The sequence below is a fragment of the Barbus barbus genome, assembly GCF_936440315.1.
Source record: "Barbus barbus genome assembly, chromosome: 19".
In the NCBI taxonomy this organism is placed as follows: domain Eukaryota; kingdom Metazoa; phylum Chordata; class Actinopteri; order Cypriniformes; family Cyprinidae; genus Barbus; species Barbus barbus.
Genome location: NC_136747.1, coordinates 6183561 through 6198757, shown reverse-complemented (window position 1 = coordinate 6198757; position 15197 = coordinate 6183561). Strand labels below are relative to the sequence as shown.

At 40.8% G+C, this 15197-nt stretch overlaps 1 protein-coding gene across 1 annotated transcript in view; it reads left to right on the top strand.

The window, feature by feature from the left end:
* The first annotated feature begins 644 nt into the window (after positions 1 to 644).
* LOC306885520 (low-density lipoprotein receptor class A domain-containing protein 4-like) overlaps positions 645 to 15197 on the top strand; it is a 100667-nt gene continuing 86114 nt past the window's right edge. The window contains exon 1 of the mRNA XM_079442094.1: positions 645 to 807. The gene's annotated coding sequence lies outside the window, so the exon portion shown is untranslated. The remainder of the gene's footprint in view (positions 808 to 15197) is intronic.

Here is a 15197-nt window from a genome sequence, read left to right as displayed (position 1 = left end):
TTCTGACCATGTGTGTATGTAGTTACAATCACAAATACTATAAATAAAGTGTCAGTATGTATATACACACACATCCAGACCTGATCAGATCAAACTTTGAGTCATGGTAGTTGTGGGTTGTTTTTTCTCTTCTGTGTCTGTGGCAGATGTAAGTGGTCGGGGCTTTGGGCCTCGGGCTGCTGAGAGTGTGTTAATCAAGAGAACATACAGTATCGTGGCCTAATTACACACCTGCCAACCCTGTGGCCATGTCTGCACTGGGCTGGCATGGACTCTCTCCACAGAACCACACAGTAATCGCAAACACACTTGTTAAATCCTTGCCAGACGGTTCAGGCTCTTTTTGGTAAATGAGTCTTTTAAGAGGGTGACATGACACAAGCCCTCCTCTCGCATTAGCACCTCCCTCTCTACTGGCCCTCTCTGTCTGTCTGTCTGTCTGTCTGTCTGTCTGTCTATCTATCTATCTGTCTGTCTGTCTGTCTGTCTGTCTGTCTGTCTATCTATCTATCTATCTATCTATCTATCTATCTATCTATCTATCTATCTATCTATCTATCTATCTATCTATCTATCTATCTATCTATCTATCTGTGCTGGTTGGTACTCCTGTCCTGCAGATGTCGCTGCAGTGTGTTGTAAATGACTCAGAGGGCTGGCCTGACTGGAACACAAGGGGAGTTTGTGCTCTGCTGAGTTTTGGTGATGAGAGAGAGACAGTCAGTCTAGACGCTCTTGACAGCCTCGTCTGGAGGAGAGACGCTTCCCTCTGCAGCCCTGTCCCCATCACGACGACACATTACGAGCGTAAGCCATTTCTATCTATCATATGAAGTTATTTTATGATGACTGGTGTTACGGTTTAACTGGTTTCCGTGTTATCTGGCGAGCAGCTTCCTGGTTCAGGTCCTTCGCTCCAGATGTGATGGGACGACCGCAGCAGATTCGCCGATTCTGAAAGCACAAACTGACCTGATATTAAGCGGTCTAATAACACTTGCTCATTACACAATATTGGCATTCTTGTAATGATTACAAATTAATGGTATGATCGCCCGTAGCAGCTGAATTACGGAACAAAAAATAAATTAAAGTCTGTTTGTTATGGTTTTGAAACACAAGTTTCGCCAGTAATGAACGCACTGAGGTGCATTAATTCAATCGCGCAGTTTTGGATTCAAATAGGATTTTACTCTCGGTGTATATTATGCAGCATGGCTGAATCAAGCACATGTGCCCGTGTTAACTTGTGACCTGTTTGCTAGATAAAATCTAGTTTTACTGTCACAATAAGTTAACGTCATTCTCCAGCCAAAGCACTTCTAATGCTGCTGAATGATTATGATTTGATCATACGATCAGTCACAACGAATCCCATTAATGTAAACACTTATTGCATAGCAACAGTCTAGTTCAATGTTGCGATCCAGAGGATCATTAAACACATTCTTACACTGGCAGGCTGCCCACATGGTTTGCATGGGTCTGTAATGACAATGTTTTGTAAATTGTGCTTAGTGTCTAGTGGATTCCAGTTCAGATACATACAATCTCAACCATACAAACAGAAAAATAAGTTCTTTAAACAAAGTAAATTACACTTTACAGAAAAGTAGTGCACCTATTATTATTAAACATTATTGTTACTCAAAGAGAAATGCTGCATACATCTATTTTTGCAGTTCATTGCCAATGTCATGAAGTCTACATCACACACTAAAATGTAACTACTTTATTAAACTTTAATGACATGTTACAGTCCTAATAAAATGGCAGTTTATTTAAAAAGGCCTAGCAAACCTTGAAAAGTTGCTTGTGTTCAAATCAGCTTTCTATAATCATAGCAGACTAAGTGGTAATCATTAAGGAAATGTGTCCTCGTTAAAACCGTTAAGCTACCAGTTTCATTCTGTCCAAATGACAAGTCCACAGATGCTCCATATTATCAAAACAAAAATTAATCAGTCAATTGACAAGCCTATATATTTCACTTCTTCGCCCAACTTTGTGTAGCGAGTTGTGGTGATTTAGTGAGTGAATGTGATTGTGAGTAGATGGATTCTGTAAAGGTCAGAGAGCTGGAGAATGTTCTTCTCCATGGAACATATCCTCCTGGATGTTCCAAACTGGATAAGTTCATTAAAAGAAGAGTTGAAAGGTAAGCCTTAAAAAGTACAGCAAATAATTACCTTAGCCTTTGTCTATTCTATATCAGATGGCCTGCTTCACTATATATGTCGGAGGCGTAGGCGAGGTGAACATTTGGCCAAAGTGGTCACCTCACCAGAGGAGGCACATTATGTTTTTGTTAGCCTCCGTGCTAGTGATCAGGGGGGTCATTATGGCATGGAAAAAACTCTAGATGTCATCAGCTGCCAAGTGTGGACCTAGTTTCTGAAAAAGGAAAGGCCACACTGAAGGTAAATGCTGACCACCTTACCTGCTACATCGAGCCAGAGCCAAGGTTGCCGCACAAATGGCCTAAAACTGGCGCTACCATGGTCATTTCTGTTCAGTGTTCTCCTACATTCCCTGTAGAGCCTCAAGAGACCCCACCAACAGGCACGTCTCTGCAGCACTCTTATGTAAGTCCAATATATGCTATGTAACAGGTTTCCCTGAAATTCTGCACTAAATAACATTAAAGTTTTCTTCTTGTTCCACACAGTCTCCAACTGATGCCTCAGAAAGGTGTAAGATATATTTTTTTTTACCTTTTAAAAGTTGATTAAATAAATTGAATTGTCTATATATTTTTTTGTACTGGTAGAGGCTATCTGGGCTGGGAAAAAAAAATGTTTTTTTTTGGAGCAAGATGGGGCCCTACAAACTTTTTTTCATCATGCACCTGGGAAGGAGCTAGAAACTGAGGTAGGTTATTGTGTTTCCTTATTAGCCAATGGGTTTGTGTTGCTAGAAGTATACATAAAGATGACTACTAATGTGCTACTGTTTTTAGATAATAAATGCCTACCTCACCAGTTTGGTGAAACAGTACACCACAGACTCCAAAAGAGGCTTTGTAGTAGACTCGGATCAAATGGCCTCCATGTGGCAAGGACGTCAAAAAGGACTGAGGAAGGTAAGCACCCTATACTGCTTTATTGACCATGTGGAAAGGTCTATATCTTGACAGTCACCTGCTTTATTGTAGCTGGATCCACTAGAATATGATGTGCTAATCATTATCAGGAACTTCAGATGGATGGCACATCTTGTGGGGCTTTGGTGTGCAAAGTAAGTTTAACTGCACATTTTGTACTTTTTCTCAGCTATATCCTTATTACATTGTGAAGAACACATTTTTTCGAATGTTTGAAACAAATGATCAAGGCATAATTGCTATAAGAATGGAAATGGCCAAAAGGCTCCTTACTATGACTGGTAAGTTTTTATTTACATTTTTATTTACTTTTTTTTGCATTTGAATGCACAGCTATTTTGTACATTAATTTAACAATTACTTTCTTACACTGATGACCTGTCTCCGCTCTGTAGGGCTTGTGGCGCTCATTCTACCCATGAGCAGTGGGTAAGTTTAACCAAAAATGAGGATGTATACACGCGAGTCCAAATATGTAGACACTTTCCCTCAATGTTTTCTTCAGCAGATTCAATGTAGCACATGCGACCTATGGTTTCACTGGAACTGTGTTGGCCAGCCTCCCATTGAGGAAGACTTCCTTTGTCCTGCTTGTGTGTGTGTGTGTGTATTGTAAAGCTGTGAAAAGTGCTATAGAGGTATAATTTGAGTTGTTTTTCACCTTTATTTATATAGCGCTTTATACAATGCTGATTGTGTCAAAGCAGCTTTACAGTGTCAACAGGAAAATAGAGGACAACAACAGTCATTTTCCAGCTAAAGCATCTCGGTAGCTCAGTGTGTTCATTACTGGCGTCTCCCAGCGCAACTGTTTTTGGGCGTGTTCGAAACCCATGCCAATTCAGCCGCTACGGGCGATCATACCATTAATTTGTAATCATTACAAGAATACCAAAATCGTGTAATGAGCAAGTGTTATTAGACCGCTTAATATCAGGTCAGTTTGTGCTTTCAGAATCGGCGAATCTGCTGCGGTCGTCCAATCACATCTGGAGCGAAGGACCTGAACCAGGAAGCTGCTCACCAGATAACACGGAAACCAGTTAAACCGTAACACCGGTAGCGGTTCGAGACTGCAAATGTGCTGCATTTCTGCAAGGAAAAAGCAATTGAAGTTGTTGCAGACAGTCGCAATGGAAAAGATACTATGCATGTTCACACTCTTAAAGGGACCGTTGCTAATTAATCAATGCTGCGTAAAGGTTCGGTTTGCACGACTACGGCGTTCTTGCATTTAAAGAAGCGTTAAATAACGGAGCTGTGCACCTATAATCTTTTTGGTGTCAAATCAAGAACATTTCATGTTCATTTGCTGCAAAGTCAGGACTTTGGTATCCTTGTCTGTTTAAAAGTTTCTGAACAGAAGGTAAACACAGTATGTATTTGGAAATATAAGCTGTTTGTGACAGTTTAACGTCAGTTTTTAGTATGCAGTTGAAATACCAGGATGCTGTCCCTGCATTATTTTTGTAGTTTTGTCATGAGAGACCCAATATGGCTCTAGTATTTATTCACTTAAATACAGTGTTATGAAGGCTATGCAATAAATAAATACTGACAAAATAAGATAACCTGAAGCTTGGCTTTCAAAATGTTTTTGGTTATTGCAGGGCTGTGTCTTTTTGGCATGTAATGGAGCTGTTACACTGTTGTTCCCTCATAGGCGTGCATAACAACCTCAGGGGCCAGTTTGAAGACTCATAACTCATCATGTCTGAGAGAGGTGAATCAGAGACCATGGCTGCAATCTCTTTCTGTCAGTCTCACGCAGATGCATAATTCAGCCCCTACTGGTTCCTTAAATGTGGCTCGACGGTAATTCTTAGAAAAACTTCCTCTGTCTCTTTCCTGAGGTCATTTTGAACGGCTGAAGTAACATAAAATGGCATTATGCAGAGCCCCGGGCCCCAGAGTCCCTAATTTGTTCCTAGTGACGCACACAGACTAGCACCATAGAGTGCATTAGTGCCCGCCCACTTTTTCAGCGCCATTGGTTCCGGAAGTATTTTTTCTCTCCATTAATTTTTCCCATAGGGATATGTAAAAAGCCTTTGTTAAAGCGTTATGTGCCATGAGCAAAACTATCCAGCTACGAGGTGAATCACAGCATTACAAACTTTTATTTAAAGCAATAAGATAAATGAAAAATGGACATAAAGATGAAGATACAAGATTTAGTGGCTTTGAGGGAAAAAAACTACAATCTCATGAAGCATTGCGAATGACAATTTAATTAAAAACAATGGTAAAATATAAAACTACTAAATTTGAAGTTTATTATAACTATGAATATATACAGAAACTGTCAATTTTGAGTTTACTGCAAACTATATATGCATACAAATATTTACTGTGATTTGCATGCCCCAGCTCTGATTGGTGACATTTTCTGCACAGCATCATGGGTAATGTAGTTTTTCACCACAAGTTCCAATGTTAAACACGATTGTTTTAATTTTATGTTGAAATAATGCAAACAGATAGCCTCAGCAAAAGCATATAATATTGATTAATGATCTACTAGCTCACAACAAGTCTGTCTGTAAAGGTTTAGCATTAAAAATCAATGAACCTGTGGAGAAAATAAATTTGTATTTATTTATGAAGTTTTTACTTACGGGAACCCAACTGTTACACACTATAATATGGATGTGTTCCGAAACCTAGTTAGCTGCCTAAGAAGGCATCATAGGCGCACTGCTGATACAAAGACTGTTCCAAAAAAGGACGCTCCATTTCAGATGCTGCTTATGTATAGGCCTCAAGACAGCTGACTAGGTTTGGAACAGAGCTTGTGATTTCCCTTCCAGCTGCCAAATTAAGTGATACTAACTCCTCGCTCAATGTCCATTTGATTCCACTTCTGTTTAACACCCAGCAAGACGTACATCATGGAAACTCTTGGTCTTGTATAGTCATGTGTAGTATGACTCGGTCATGCTGTCTGTTCCTGCAGATGCACCACAGATTTCCACAGAAATAGAACACCTGCCATTTATACAATTCTACGAATCTCTGGCTCCTTACGTCTTTATTGAATAATGCTCTCAGCTATCAATAAAATAAAACATTTGAACATTTTTAACCCTAAAAAACAAGAAGTCGTGCATTTCGCAGCATTAAAGTTCGGTGAACTCTGACCTATAAATTCATATGTGAAGATGTGTAATCTATATAAGGATGATACATCACAATGTGACCTCTTAGCTGAATGAAAAGAATGCAAACTTAAAAAATTCAGGATGGCATTGTTGCAGAAAAGTGGAATTGTATATTTTGTACAGTTTGTATTGTTATTATTATTTGTATATATTGAATATATGATCTAGTTTGAAGTGCTGTAATTCTGCAGTTTTTCAATCAAAATTGTCGAAAAATTTCCAAAAAATCCCACAGTGTATGAGCAAAGGCTGGATCAGATCCTGCAGCTAACGCTTCCCCGGAGACAGTCTTCTGCACAGATACGACTCTTAATAGAACAATAGTGCTGAGAGCATATGAAAATAAAGTTGTCCTCCCTGAAGGTTTGTTTTTTTGTTGACCTATCTGAAGTTGGCCCAGCTGTTTACGCTGGGTGCTGCAGTTTTTGATGTTCGCCTTTGCATGATTTTGTTTTTACGTCGCAGTGTTTAGCCATTGACCTTATATTGTTGTGCCCAAACAGTCATTGAACATTGAAAAACAGTTGATAAAAATGCAGTCCAACTTGGAGTATTACAGTAATCTTTTGAAATCCTACCACAAATATGTTGATGGCATGACTCACTCCATTATATTTATGGAGTTCATTCATGCATAGTGTATGTACAGATACAGATATAATACAGCTGTTGGTTTAGCTGTATCAGAAATTTCAATTTAATTGCATGTTGAAGATGTTATGAAATGCGATTTTCTGTTGATGTCTTTAGTATTGAAACAGGAAAATGTGGTGGAACATCTTGAAGGGTTTATTTTTACCTTTGCTTTTTTTGCCAATGCCTGGCAAATGCAATGTATCTGAATTGATTTTCTGGTTTTAGTATGATATGAGTAAGTAATTAAAGGTGTAATTTCTTTTTTGACTTTTGCCATGTCAGTATATTAGACTGCCAGAAGTTACAAAACTTGTGCACAAAATTGAAGCTGCACTCCAAAAAAAAATATGGTGCTATATAGCACTAAAAGTGGTTCTTTGGCTCGTAATCATAGGGGAACCACTTTTGGTGCTGTATAGCACCAAATCTTGGTGCATTAGTGGTTCTTCACCGGTTCTTTGGCATGGCTGAGGTGCTATATAGCACCGCTACTATATACAGAACCTGTTAAGCTCCTGTATGGGTCTTCAGTGGTTCTTTGGGGTGATTAAGGTGCTATATAGCACCACTGCCGTACAAAGAACCTGTTAAGCCCCTTTAAAGGTTCTTTACGAGCCAAAGAACCACTGTTGGTGCTGTTTAGCACCATTTTTGTTGAAGAAATGCAATGCAATATGGCACCTCTTATGGTTCTACATAGCATCATTTGACAAAGGTTCTGTATAGCACCTTTAAAGATATGGTACTGTGAGGGACCGAGAAGCCAGGAACAAGGAACACAAGCTTTGCAAAAGAAAATGGGTCTTTATTTAAACCCAAAGAAAAAAATAACTTTACAAACTCATAAATTTCTTACAACAAAAATAAACAAGCAAAAAATGAGATCAAAACAATTAGACAAAAACCAACAAACAAACTAAAACTACTGACCTGATCAAATGAACAAAGCAACAGTTTATAAAGGGAAAGATGGGCCCATTACAAATTAAGAGGGGAAACAATTCAACTTTACACTCAACATATAACCATAAGCAAATCAAAACCAAATCAAACAAAAGGTATATAATACATAAAAATAATGAGAACAAAATATAATCAAATATAATAAATATACAACTAAATAAATCAATTGATCAAACTATTAACATTTCTTCCTCCCCCGGGCAATTCCAGCAAATGTATGTCCGGGCGGAACCCATAATGCATAAATTCTCTGTTCCTGCCCGGACTCTAATCCTTGTCACACCAGGATGCGGCTGTCGCGGACCATGTTGGAAGCTCATCACGGTAAACTTAAACTCAAAATAGAAACAAATATAAATAACATATACAACGTAACTAATTTGCGTGCACTTCAAATCAGTAACAATGCATATAAAATGTGCTGTAAATGTAAACATATGAAAACCTAACAAATAAAAAATAATATTGTTTGTGTGATTTATTATGATCCATCATTATACTGAAACCAATTAATATAAATGATAAAATAAACTTAAATACAGAGTATTCCTAAATGTATATCCTTCGTGTAAATGTATGCATGTTGACGTGTGTGCCTGTGTGTGCGCGTGTATGCATCCACATTACCGCTCGTGTGCGGCCACCATTCAGGCCGTCACATTTCCCCCCCCTTCAGGAATCTCGCCAATAGAGCGGGAGAGATAGTCAGCAGTAACGTTGACTTTACCAGGAACATGTCGTATCTTGAATCTGAAGGGCTGCATGGCGAGATACCATCTTGTAATCCTTCCATTAGAATCCTTCATTTTCTCTAACCACTGCAATGCTCTATGATCAGTCTCAAGGGTAAACTCACGGCCTAATAGATAATACCGTAAGGAATCCAACGCCCACTTTATGGCTAAACACTCCTTTTCCACCGTGGAATAACGTACTTCTCTTGGAAACAATTTACGACTGATATAAGCCACTGGCTGTCGGCTCTCTGGTGGTCCTTGCAATAGGACAGCTCCCACTCCCCTCTCAGAGGCATCAGTCTGCACAATGAAAGGACAACTAAAATCAGGATTGTGTAGCACAGCACCAGTTGTCAAAGCTCCCTGGATGTCCCGGAAAGCTTTCAATCTCTCCTCAGTCCACTGCAATTGGTTCGGGCAACGTGCCCCCACCATGTCCGTTAAGGGAGCAGCCCTGCTGGAAAAGTTAGGGACAAAGCGATGGTAAAATCCAGCCATACCCAAAAATGATCGCAGGTCCTTACGTGTCTGGGGTACCCCACACTTCTCCAAGGCTTGAACTTTCTTCACCTGCGGTCGCACAACACCCTGGCCAATAACATAGCCCAAGTACTCAGTCTCTTGCTTAGCTATAGCACACTTGGTAGGGTTGACAGTTAGGCCGGCATTCCGAAGACGCTGCAAGACTTCTCCGAGATGCTGCACATGTTCCTCCCAGGTGTTACTATAAACGACAATATCGTCAAGATATGCAGCAGCAAAAGTTAGACCACGTAATACTTGATCGATTAACCTCTGAAACGTCGCCACGGCCCCATGAAGGCCGAAAGGTAACACCTTAAAATGGAAAAGGCCCCTCGATGTTCTGAATGCAGTTAAGGGCCGCGAGGAAGGAGTCAGTGGAATTTGCCAATAGCCTTTAGAAAGGTCCATTGTTGTAAAATACTTCGATTGGCCCAACCGATCAATTAGGTCACTTATGCGAGGAGTAGGGTAGGAGTCAAACTGTGATACTGAATTCAGATATCGGAAATCAATGCAGAACCTTATAGTCCCGTCCTTCTTTGGCACAAGGACTATGGGGTGACACCACTCACTGTTCGAAGGCTCAATAATGCCCAAGCGGAGCATAAAGTCTACCTCTTCCTGCAAGGTCACCTGGAATTTCTCAGGTATCCTATAGCTCTGGCGTTTCACGACAGCATCAGGTTTCAGTACTACACCATGCTCAATCAAGTTGGTAAACCCAGGATATTCAGAAAATACCTTCGAAGTGAAGAGCACTTGTACCTGTGACTGCTGGGAAGCTGTTAGATGATCTAACCCGATGTCCCCAGGAACTGGCTGCGGCAGATACTGCTCATCTGATTCTTCCTCTTCAATACAGCGAATCATCAATGACTGTGACTTTTCAGGACGAGGAACCCACTCTTTCAGCAGGTTAACGTGCAAAACCCGACTAGATCGATCTTGACCCGGCATACTGATTTCATACGTCGTAGGACCTAGGCGTTTCTTGATCTCATAAGGACCCTGCCATTTTGCTAGCAGTTTACTCTCTCGACTAGGCAACATTACAAGTACCTTTTTACCGACCTCCAGATCCCTTTCTCGAGCCAGGGGATCATACCAGGTTTTCTGTTTTCCGCTGGCTTCCGCCAAGTGATTCTGAGCGAAACCAGTCATCTTCTCCAACCGTTCCCTCATTTGCAGAACATAGGCGACAACACTGGTGGGCTCTTTCTTTCCAGGACTCCCTTCCCACATCTCCTGGAGCAGAGCCAATGGACCCCTGACATCACGGCCATACAACAGCTCGAAAGGAGAGAAGCCTGTGGAAGCTTGAGGGACTTCCCGATAAGCGAATAGAAGATAGGGCAACCATTGATCCCAGTCTTGACCAGTCTCACTGACAAACTTCCTTAACATCTGCTTAAGAGTCTGGTTAAATCGCTCAGTCAACCCATCCGTTTGGGGATGATAGGGAGTAGTACGCAGACTCTTAATTCCTAAGAGCCGGTAGACCTGCTTCAACAAGCTAGACATGAAATTAGTGCCCTGGTCGGTTAGAATTTCTGCTGGAAATCTGACCCTGGAAAATAACTGGACCAAGGAAGTAGCCACTGGTTTCGCCTTCACAGATCTTAACGGAAATACCTCTGGGTATCTGGTGGAATAATCCGTTATTACCAGCATGAAACGGTTCCCTGAGCGACTCCTCTCCACTGGACCAACGACATCCATTCCAAGCCTCTCAAACGGAGTACCAATGATAGGAAGTGGTTGTAGTGGTGCTCTTGACGGACGTCTGAGAGAAACCTTCTGACACACAGGACAGCTTTTACAAAATTGGGCCACATCTATTTTTAAACCAGGCCAGAAGAAACACTTTTTAATTCTTGCAGTAGTCTTGTTTTTCCCCAGGTGGCCAGCCCAAGGAATCGAGTGACTTAGATGTAACACCATCTCTCGAACACACTGTGGAACCACAAGTTGTTTCTGGACCCCGATCTCTCGATAGAGTATTCCCTTCGTTATCACATATCTAGCTGTACTGTCATCTAGAGGCTTCTCTCTTACCTCTGCAGCTCTAGCAAAGCACTCTGTGAGCGTAGCATCTTCCTGCTGCATCTGAATGATGTTAGTGGGCACCTGGAAGTTCACAGGTAAGTCACAAGCCATATTTTCAGACACTGTATGAGCAGCATATTTTACCTTTTCTTGTCTTTTTTCTCTTCTAGTCTTTCTCCTCTTCGACACCCCGATCTCAATCTCTGCATTGAAGAAAGGTAAAGTACTTAGTTGGTGCTCCATCCCCTCTAACTGGTTGGCCTTTGCTCTAGTCACCACCACATTACACTGTCGAGTCGGATGCAACAACTCCAACAGCACTGGTATATCTCGACCCAGAATCACCGGAAAAGACAAGTTATCCGCTACCCCCACCTCCACCAGGTAAGTCTGTTCTTCTATTTTGATATAAACATTGGCGGTAGGTAATAGTCTCTCGTCTCCATGTACACAGCAAATAGGTAATTTGTTGACTGTGCTGATCAGAGAGGATGATATGAACTTTCTTCTTACCAGCGTCTGATCACTGCCGGTGTCAACCAAAGCAGTCAATTTCTCACCATTTATCTCCACATTTGTAGTTCTCAAGGAGCTTGGGGATTTAGTTACATCCCTCCTTGGTACAAAACAAAGCTGTGTAAGCTGAGCTGAGATCCTTGGACAATTTGGTTTAGTGTGCCCTTCTTGACCACACCGGTAACATATAGGAGGTCGTTTAAGAGAAAAATTTAATTTGGTTGAAGTAGGCTTCCCCATGTAGGGCTTACCAGACCCCTCCACCTTCCGTTGCTGAAAGTGAGGCATGTCAAGAGAACAGCGGTCATTGACAGATTTCCAAGCCCACGGCTTACTCTTTCCTCTGGCTGCAACAAACACATCCGCCAGAGACGCTGCTTCTACTGCGGTTCTAGGATCTCTCTCACGAATCCACACCTGAAGTTCAGGGGACAGCATTCTAAGATATTGCTCCAGAATGATGATCTCACTCACCTCCTCCACCTGTTTCCTCTTAGGCTGGACCCACTTTCCGAAGAGTTCTTTGAGCCGGTTATAAAGCTCTATGGGACTTTCCGATGGATCTACTGATAAGGAACGGAACTTTTGTTGATAAGTTTCAGCATTGACATCATATTTCTTTAGAATAGCATACTTCACCTTGTCATAGTCAGTAGCCTCATTCACATCCATATTGACATAAGCTGCTCTTGCTTTACCCGTCAGCAAAGGGATTAAATGCCAAACCCAATCAGTTTTAGACCACCTACAAGCAACAGCAATCCTTTCAAAAGTCACAAGGAAGTGTTCTACATCATCAGTATCACTCAGCTTCTCCAATCGAGGTATCTGAGATAACGGTGGGCCTATATTGTTCCCAACCTGATTAAAACTCTGCTGATGAGCCGAAGCCACGGAGTTTCCATCAGAATCTAAAGGATCCGCATTAGGCCTTTCCCGGGACTCCCGGTCAACATCAGATAACTGAAGATTCGGAGAGGTGCGTGCTTGGACTTCTATTTGCAAAAGCCCGAACTGGTGTTGGAGAGCCTTAAACCGTCGCTCCTGATCAGCCTGCTCCTGCTGTCTTACAGTCTCCCGGCCTTCCATCCTGGCCATATGGGCTCGAAGCAGATTTGCCAAATCAGTCACCGAAACTTCTCTGTCTCCCACTGCCTCACCTCCTTCAGCTCCTTCAACCAAGTCCTGGTCTTCCTCACCCCTTTCTTCCTCTTGCGGCAAGGGAGGAGCCTTAAGCCCACCTTTCTTTAAGGTCCGACTCATATTAACAGGGAAAAAAAACAACCTCGAGGGGCAGAAAAAACAAAACTCAGCTTTGTGTCCTTGACTTACGGAAACATCCCACCGCTGCCACCATATGTGAGGGACCGAGAAGCCAGGAACAAGGAACACAAGCTTTGCAAAAGAAAATGGGTCTTTATTTAAACCCAAAGAAAAAAATAACTTTACAAACTCATAAATTTCTTACAACAAAAATAAACAAGCAAAAAATGAGATCAAAACAATTAGACAAAAACCAACAAACAAACTAAAACTACTGACCTGATCAAATGAACAAAGCAACAGTTTATAAAGGGAAAGATGGGCCCATTACAAATTAAGAGGGGAAACAATTCAACTTTACACTCAACATATAACCATAAGCAAATCAAAACCAAATCAAACAAAAGGTATATAATACATAAAAATAATGAGAACAAAATATAATCAAATATAATAAATATACAACTAAATAAATCAATTGATCAAACTATTAACATTTCTTCCTCCCCCGGGCAATTCCAGCAAATGTATGTCCGGGCGGAACCCATAATGCATAAATTCTCTGTTCCTGCCCGGACTCTAATCCTTGTCACACCAGGATGCGGCTGTCGCGGACCATGTTGGAAGCTCATCACGGTAAACTTAAACTCAAAATAGAAACAAATATAAATAACATATACAACGTAACTAATTTGCGTGCACTTCAAATCAGTAACAATGCATATAAAATGTGCTGTAAATGTAAACATATGAAAACCTAACAAATAAAAAATAATATTGTTTGTGTGATTTATTATGATCCATCATTATACTGAAACCAATTAATATAAATGATAAAATAAACTTAAATACAGAGTATTCCTAAATGTATATCCTTCGTGTAAATGTATGCATGTTGACGTGTGTGCCTGTGTGTGCGCGTGTATGCATCCACATTACCGCTCGTGTGCGGCCACCATTCAGGCCGTCACAGGTACTATATAGCACCAAAAGTGGTTCCCCTATGATTACGAGCCAAGGTAGGTGATTCAGAGAAGATAGCAGTAGCAAGCTAACTTTGAAAGCATAATGCTGCGTTAAAGTCCTCCTGAGACATTCATACTTACGAGATAGTAAATTGTGTTTACGACGTCAGGTGCATTCAAGTTACTTTTGTTGGCACAAGACGGCGGCGTACCTTATTTTAATAAATTAATATTGTAATATTTATAATATAAATTAATAAAACATGAAAATACAGCAAAGTTTGTTGACAAAATTTAGCTCATAAATACAATCTGTTCGACATGACTTGAACGCACCATAAGATCCCACCCTCCCTGCAAATCACTCTCCAAAGTCACGCCTCCTCCAAAACACATGACCGCGCTCTGGCAGACCAGAGGATAACGCTGTCAGATTACCTCATGTCTCATTCACCGGTGAGAAAACATTACAGTACAAAGCGCATAATATTACAATAATAATGCCTTCCATTCTCGCTCGCTCTGCAGTAGCTTAATGAAACGCGCTGATGACATATCATGTCTGCACGAACAGGGTGCACATACATACGTTGACAGGCAGGTAGGACAACCTTTCGTAGCCCTCAGACTGAGGAATCTGATTGGACAAGCATGTTATGGTCCTACACCTTCAACAGATGATGTAAATACATTTAGACCCTTACTGACTTCTATCAGGATGTGAAGAGACCAAATCACCTACCCTGCCTTTAATGTAAAACTGCAAAATAAGCTTTTTCATGTTCAAGATGATAACTACATGTGGCTTACTACTGTCTGAAACATCATAAATGAATTCCTACTTTTTTACCTGCTACTTTAAAAAAAATAGTATTCAGTTTGCAGTGAATGCGGCATATTCAGTAAATAGCAAACTTTGAATAGCCTATTATTTGCTATTTCTAGTCACAGGGAGGAAGTATTAAGAGGGCATTTTCTCTCTAGAGAGCATTTCATCTGAGAAAATTTTGTATACATCCCTGAAAAGAAGGTGATGATGATTTGTTTCATTTTCCTGAAAGCGAAAGACTGTCAACTTTAAGTATTTTCATATGCTTAATGCCTATATATGCTTTGGAGTGCATTAGCATATAGGATAGATGGCTTTAAAGCTAAGGGACTTGTACTAAAAGCTACAAAGCGTCACTTTTGATTTCATGGGGTGTAATGTATCGAGCAGAGCTAGTAAACAGGGCTTACTGTGACTCACTCACATGCTTTCCATCAACAATCACTACATCAT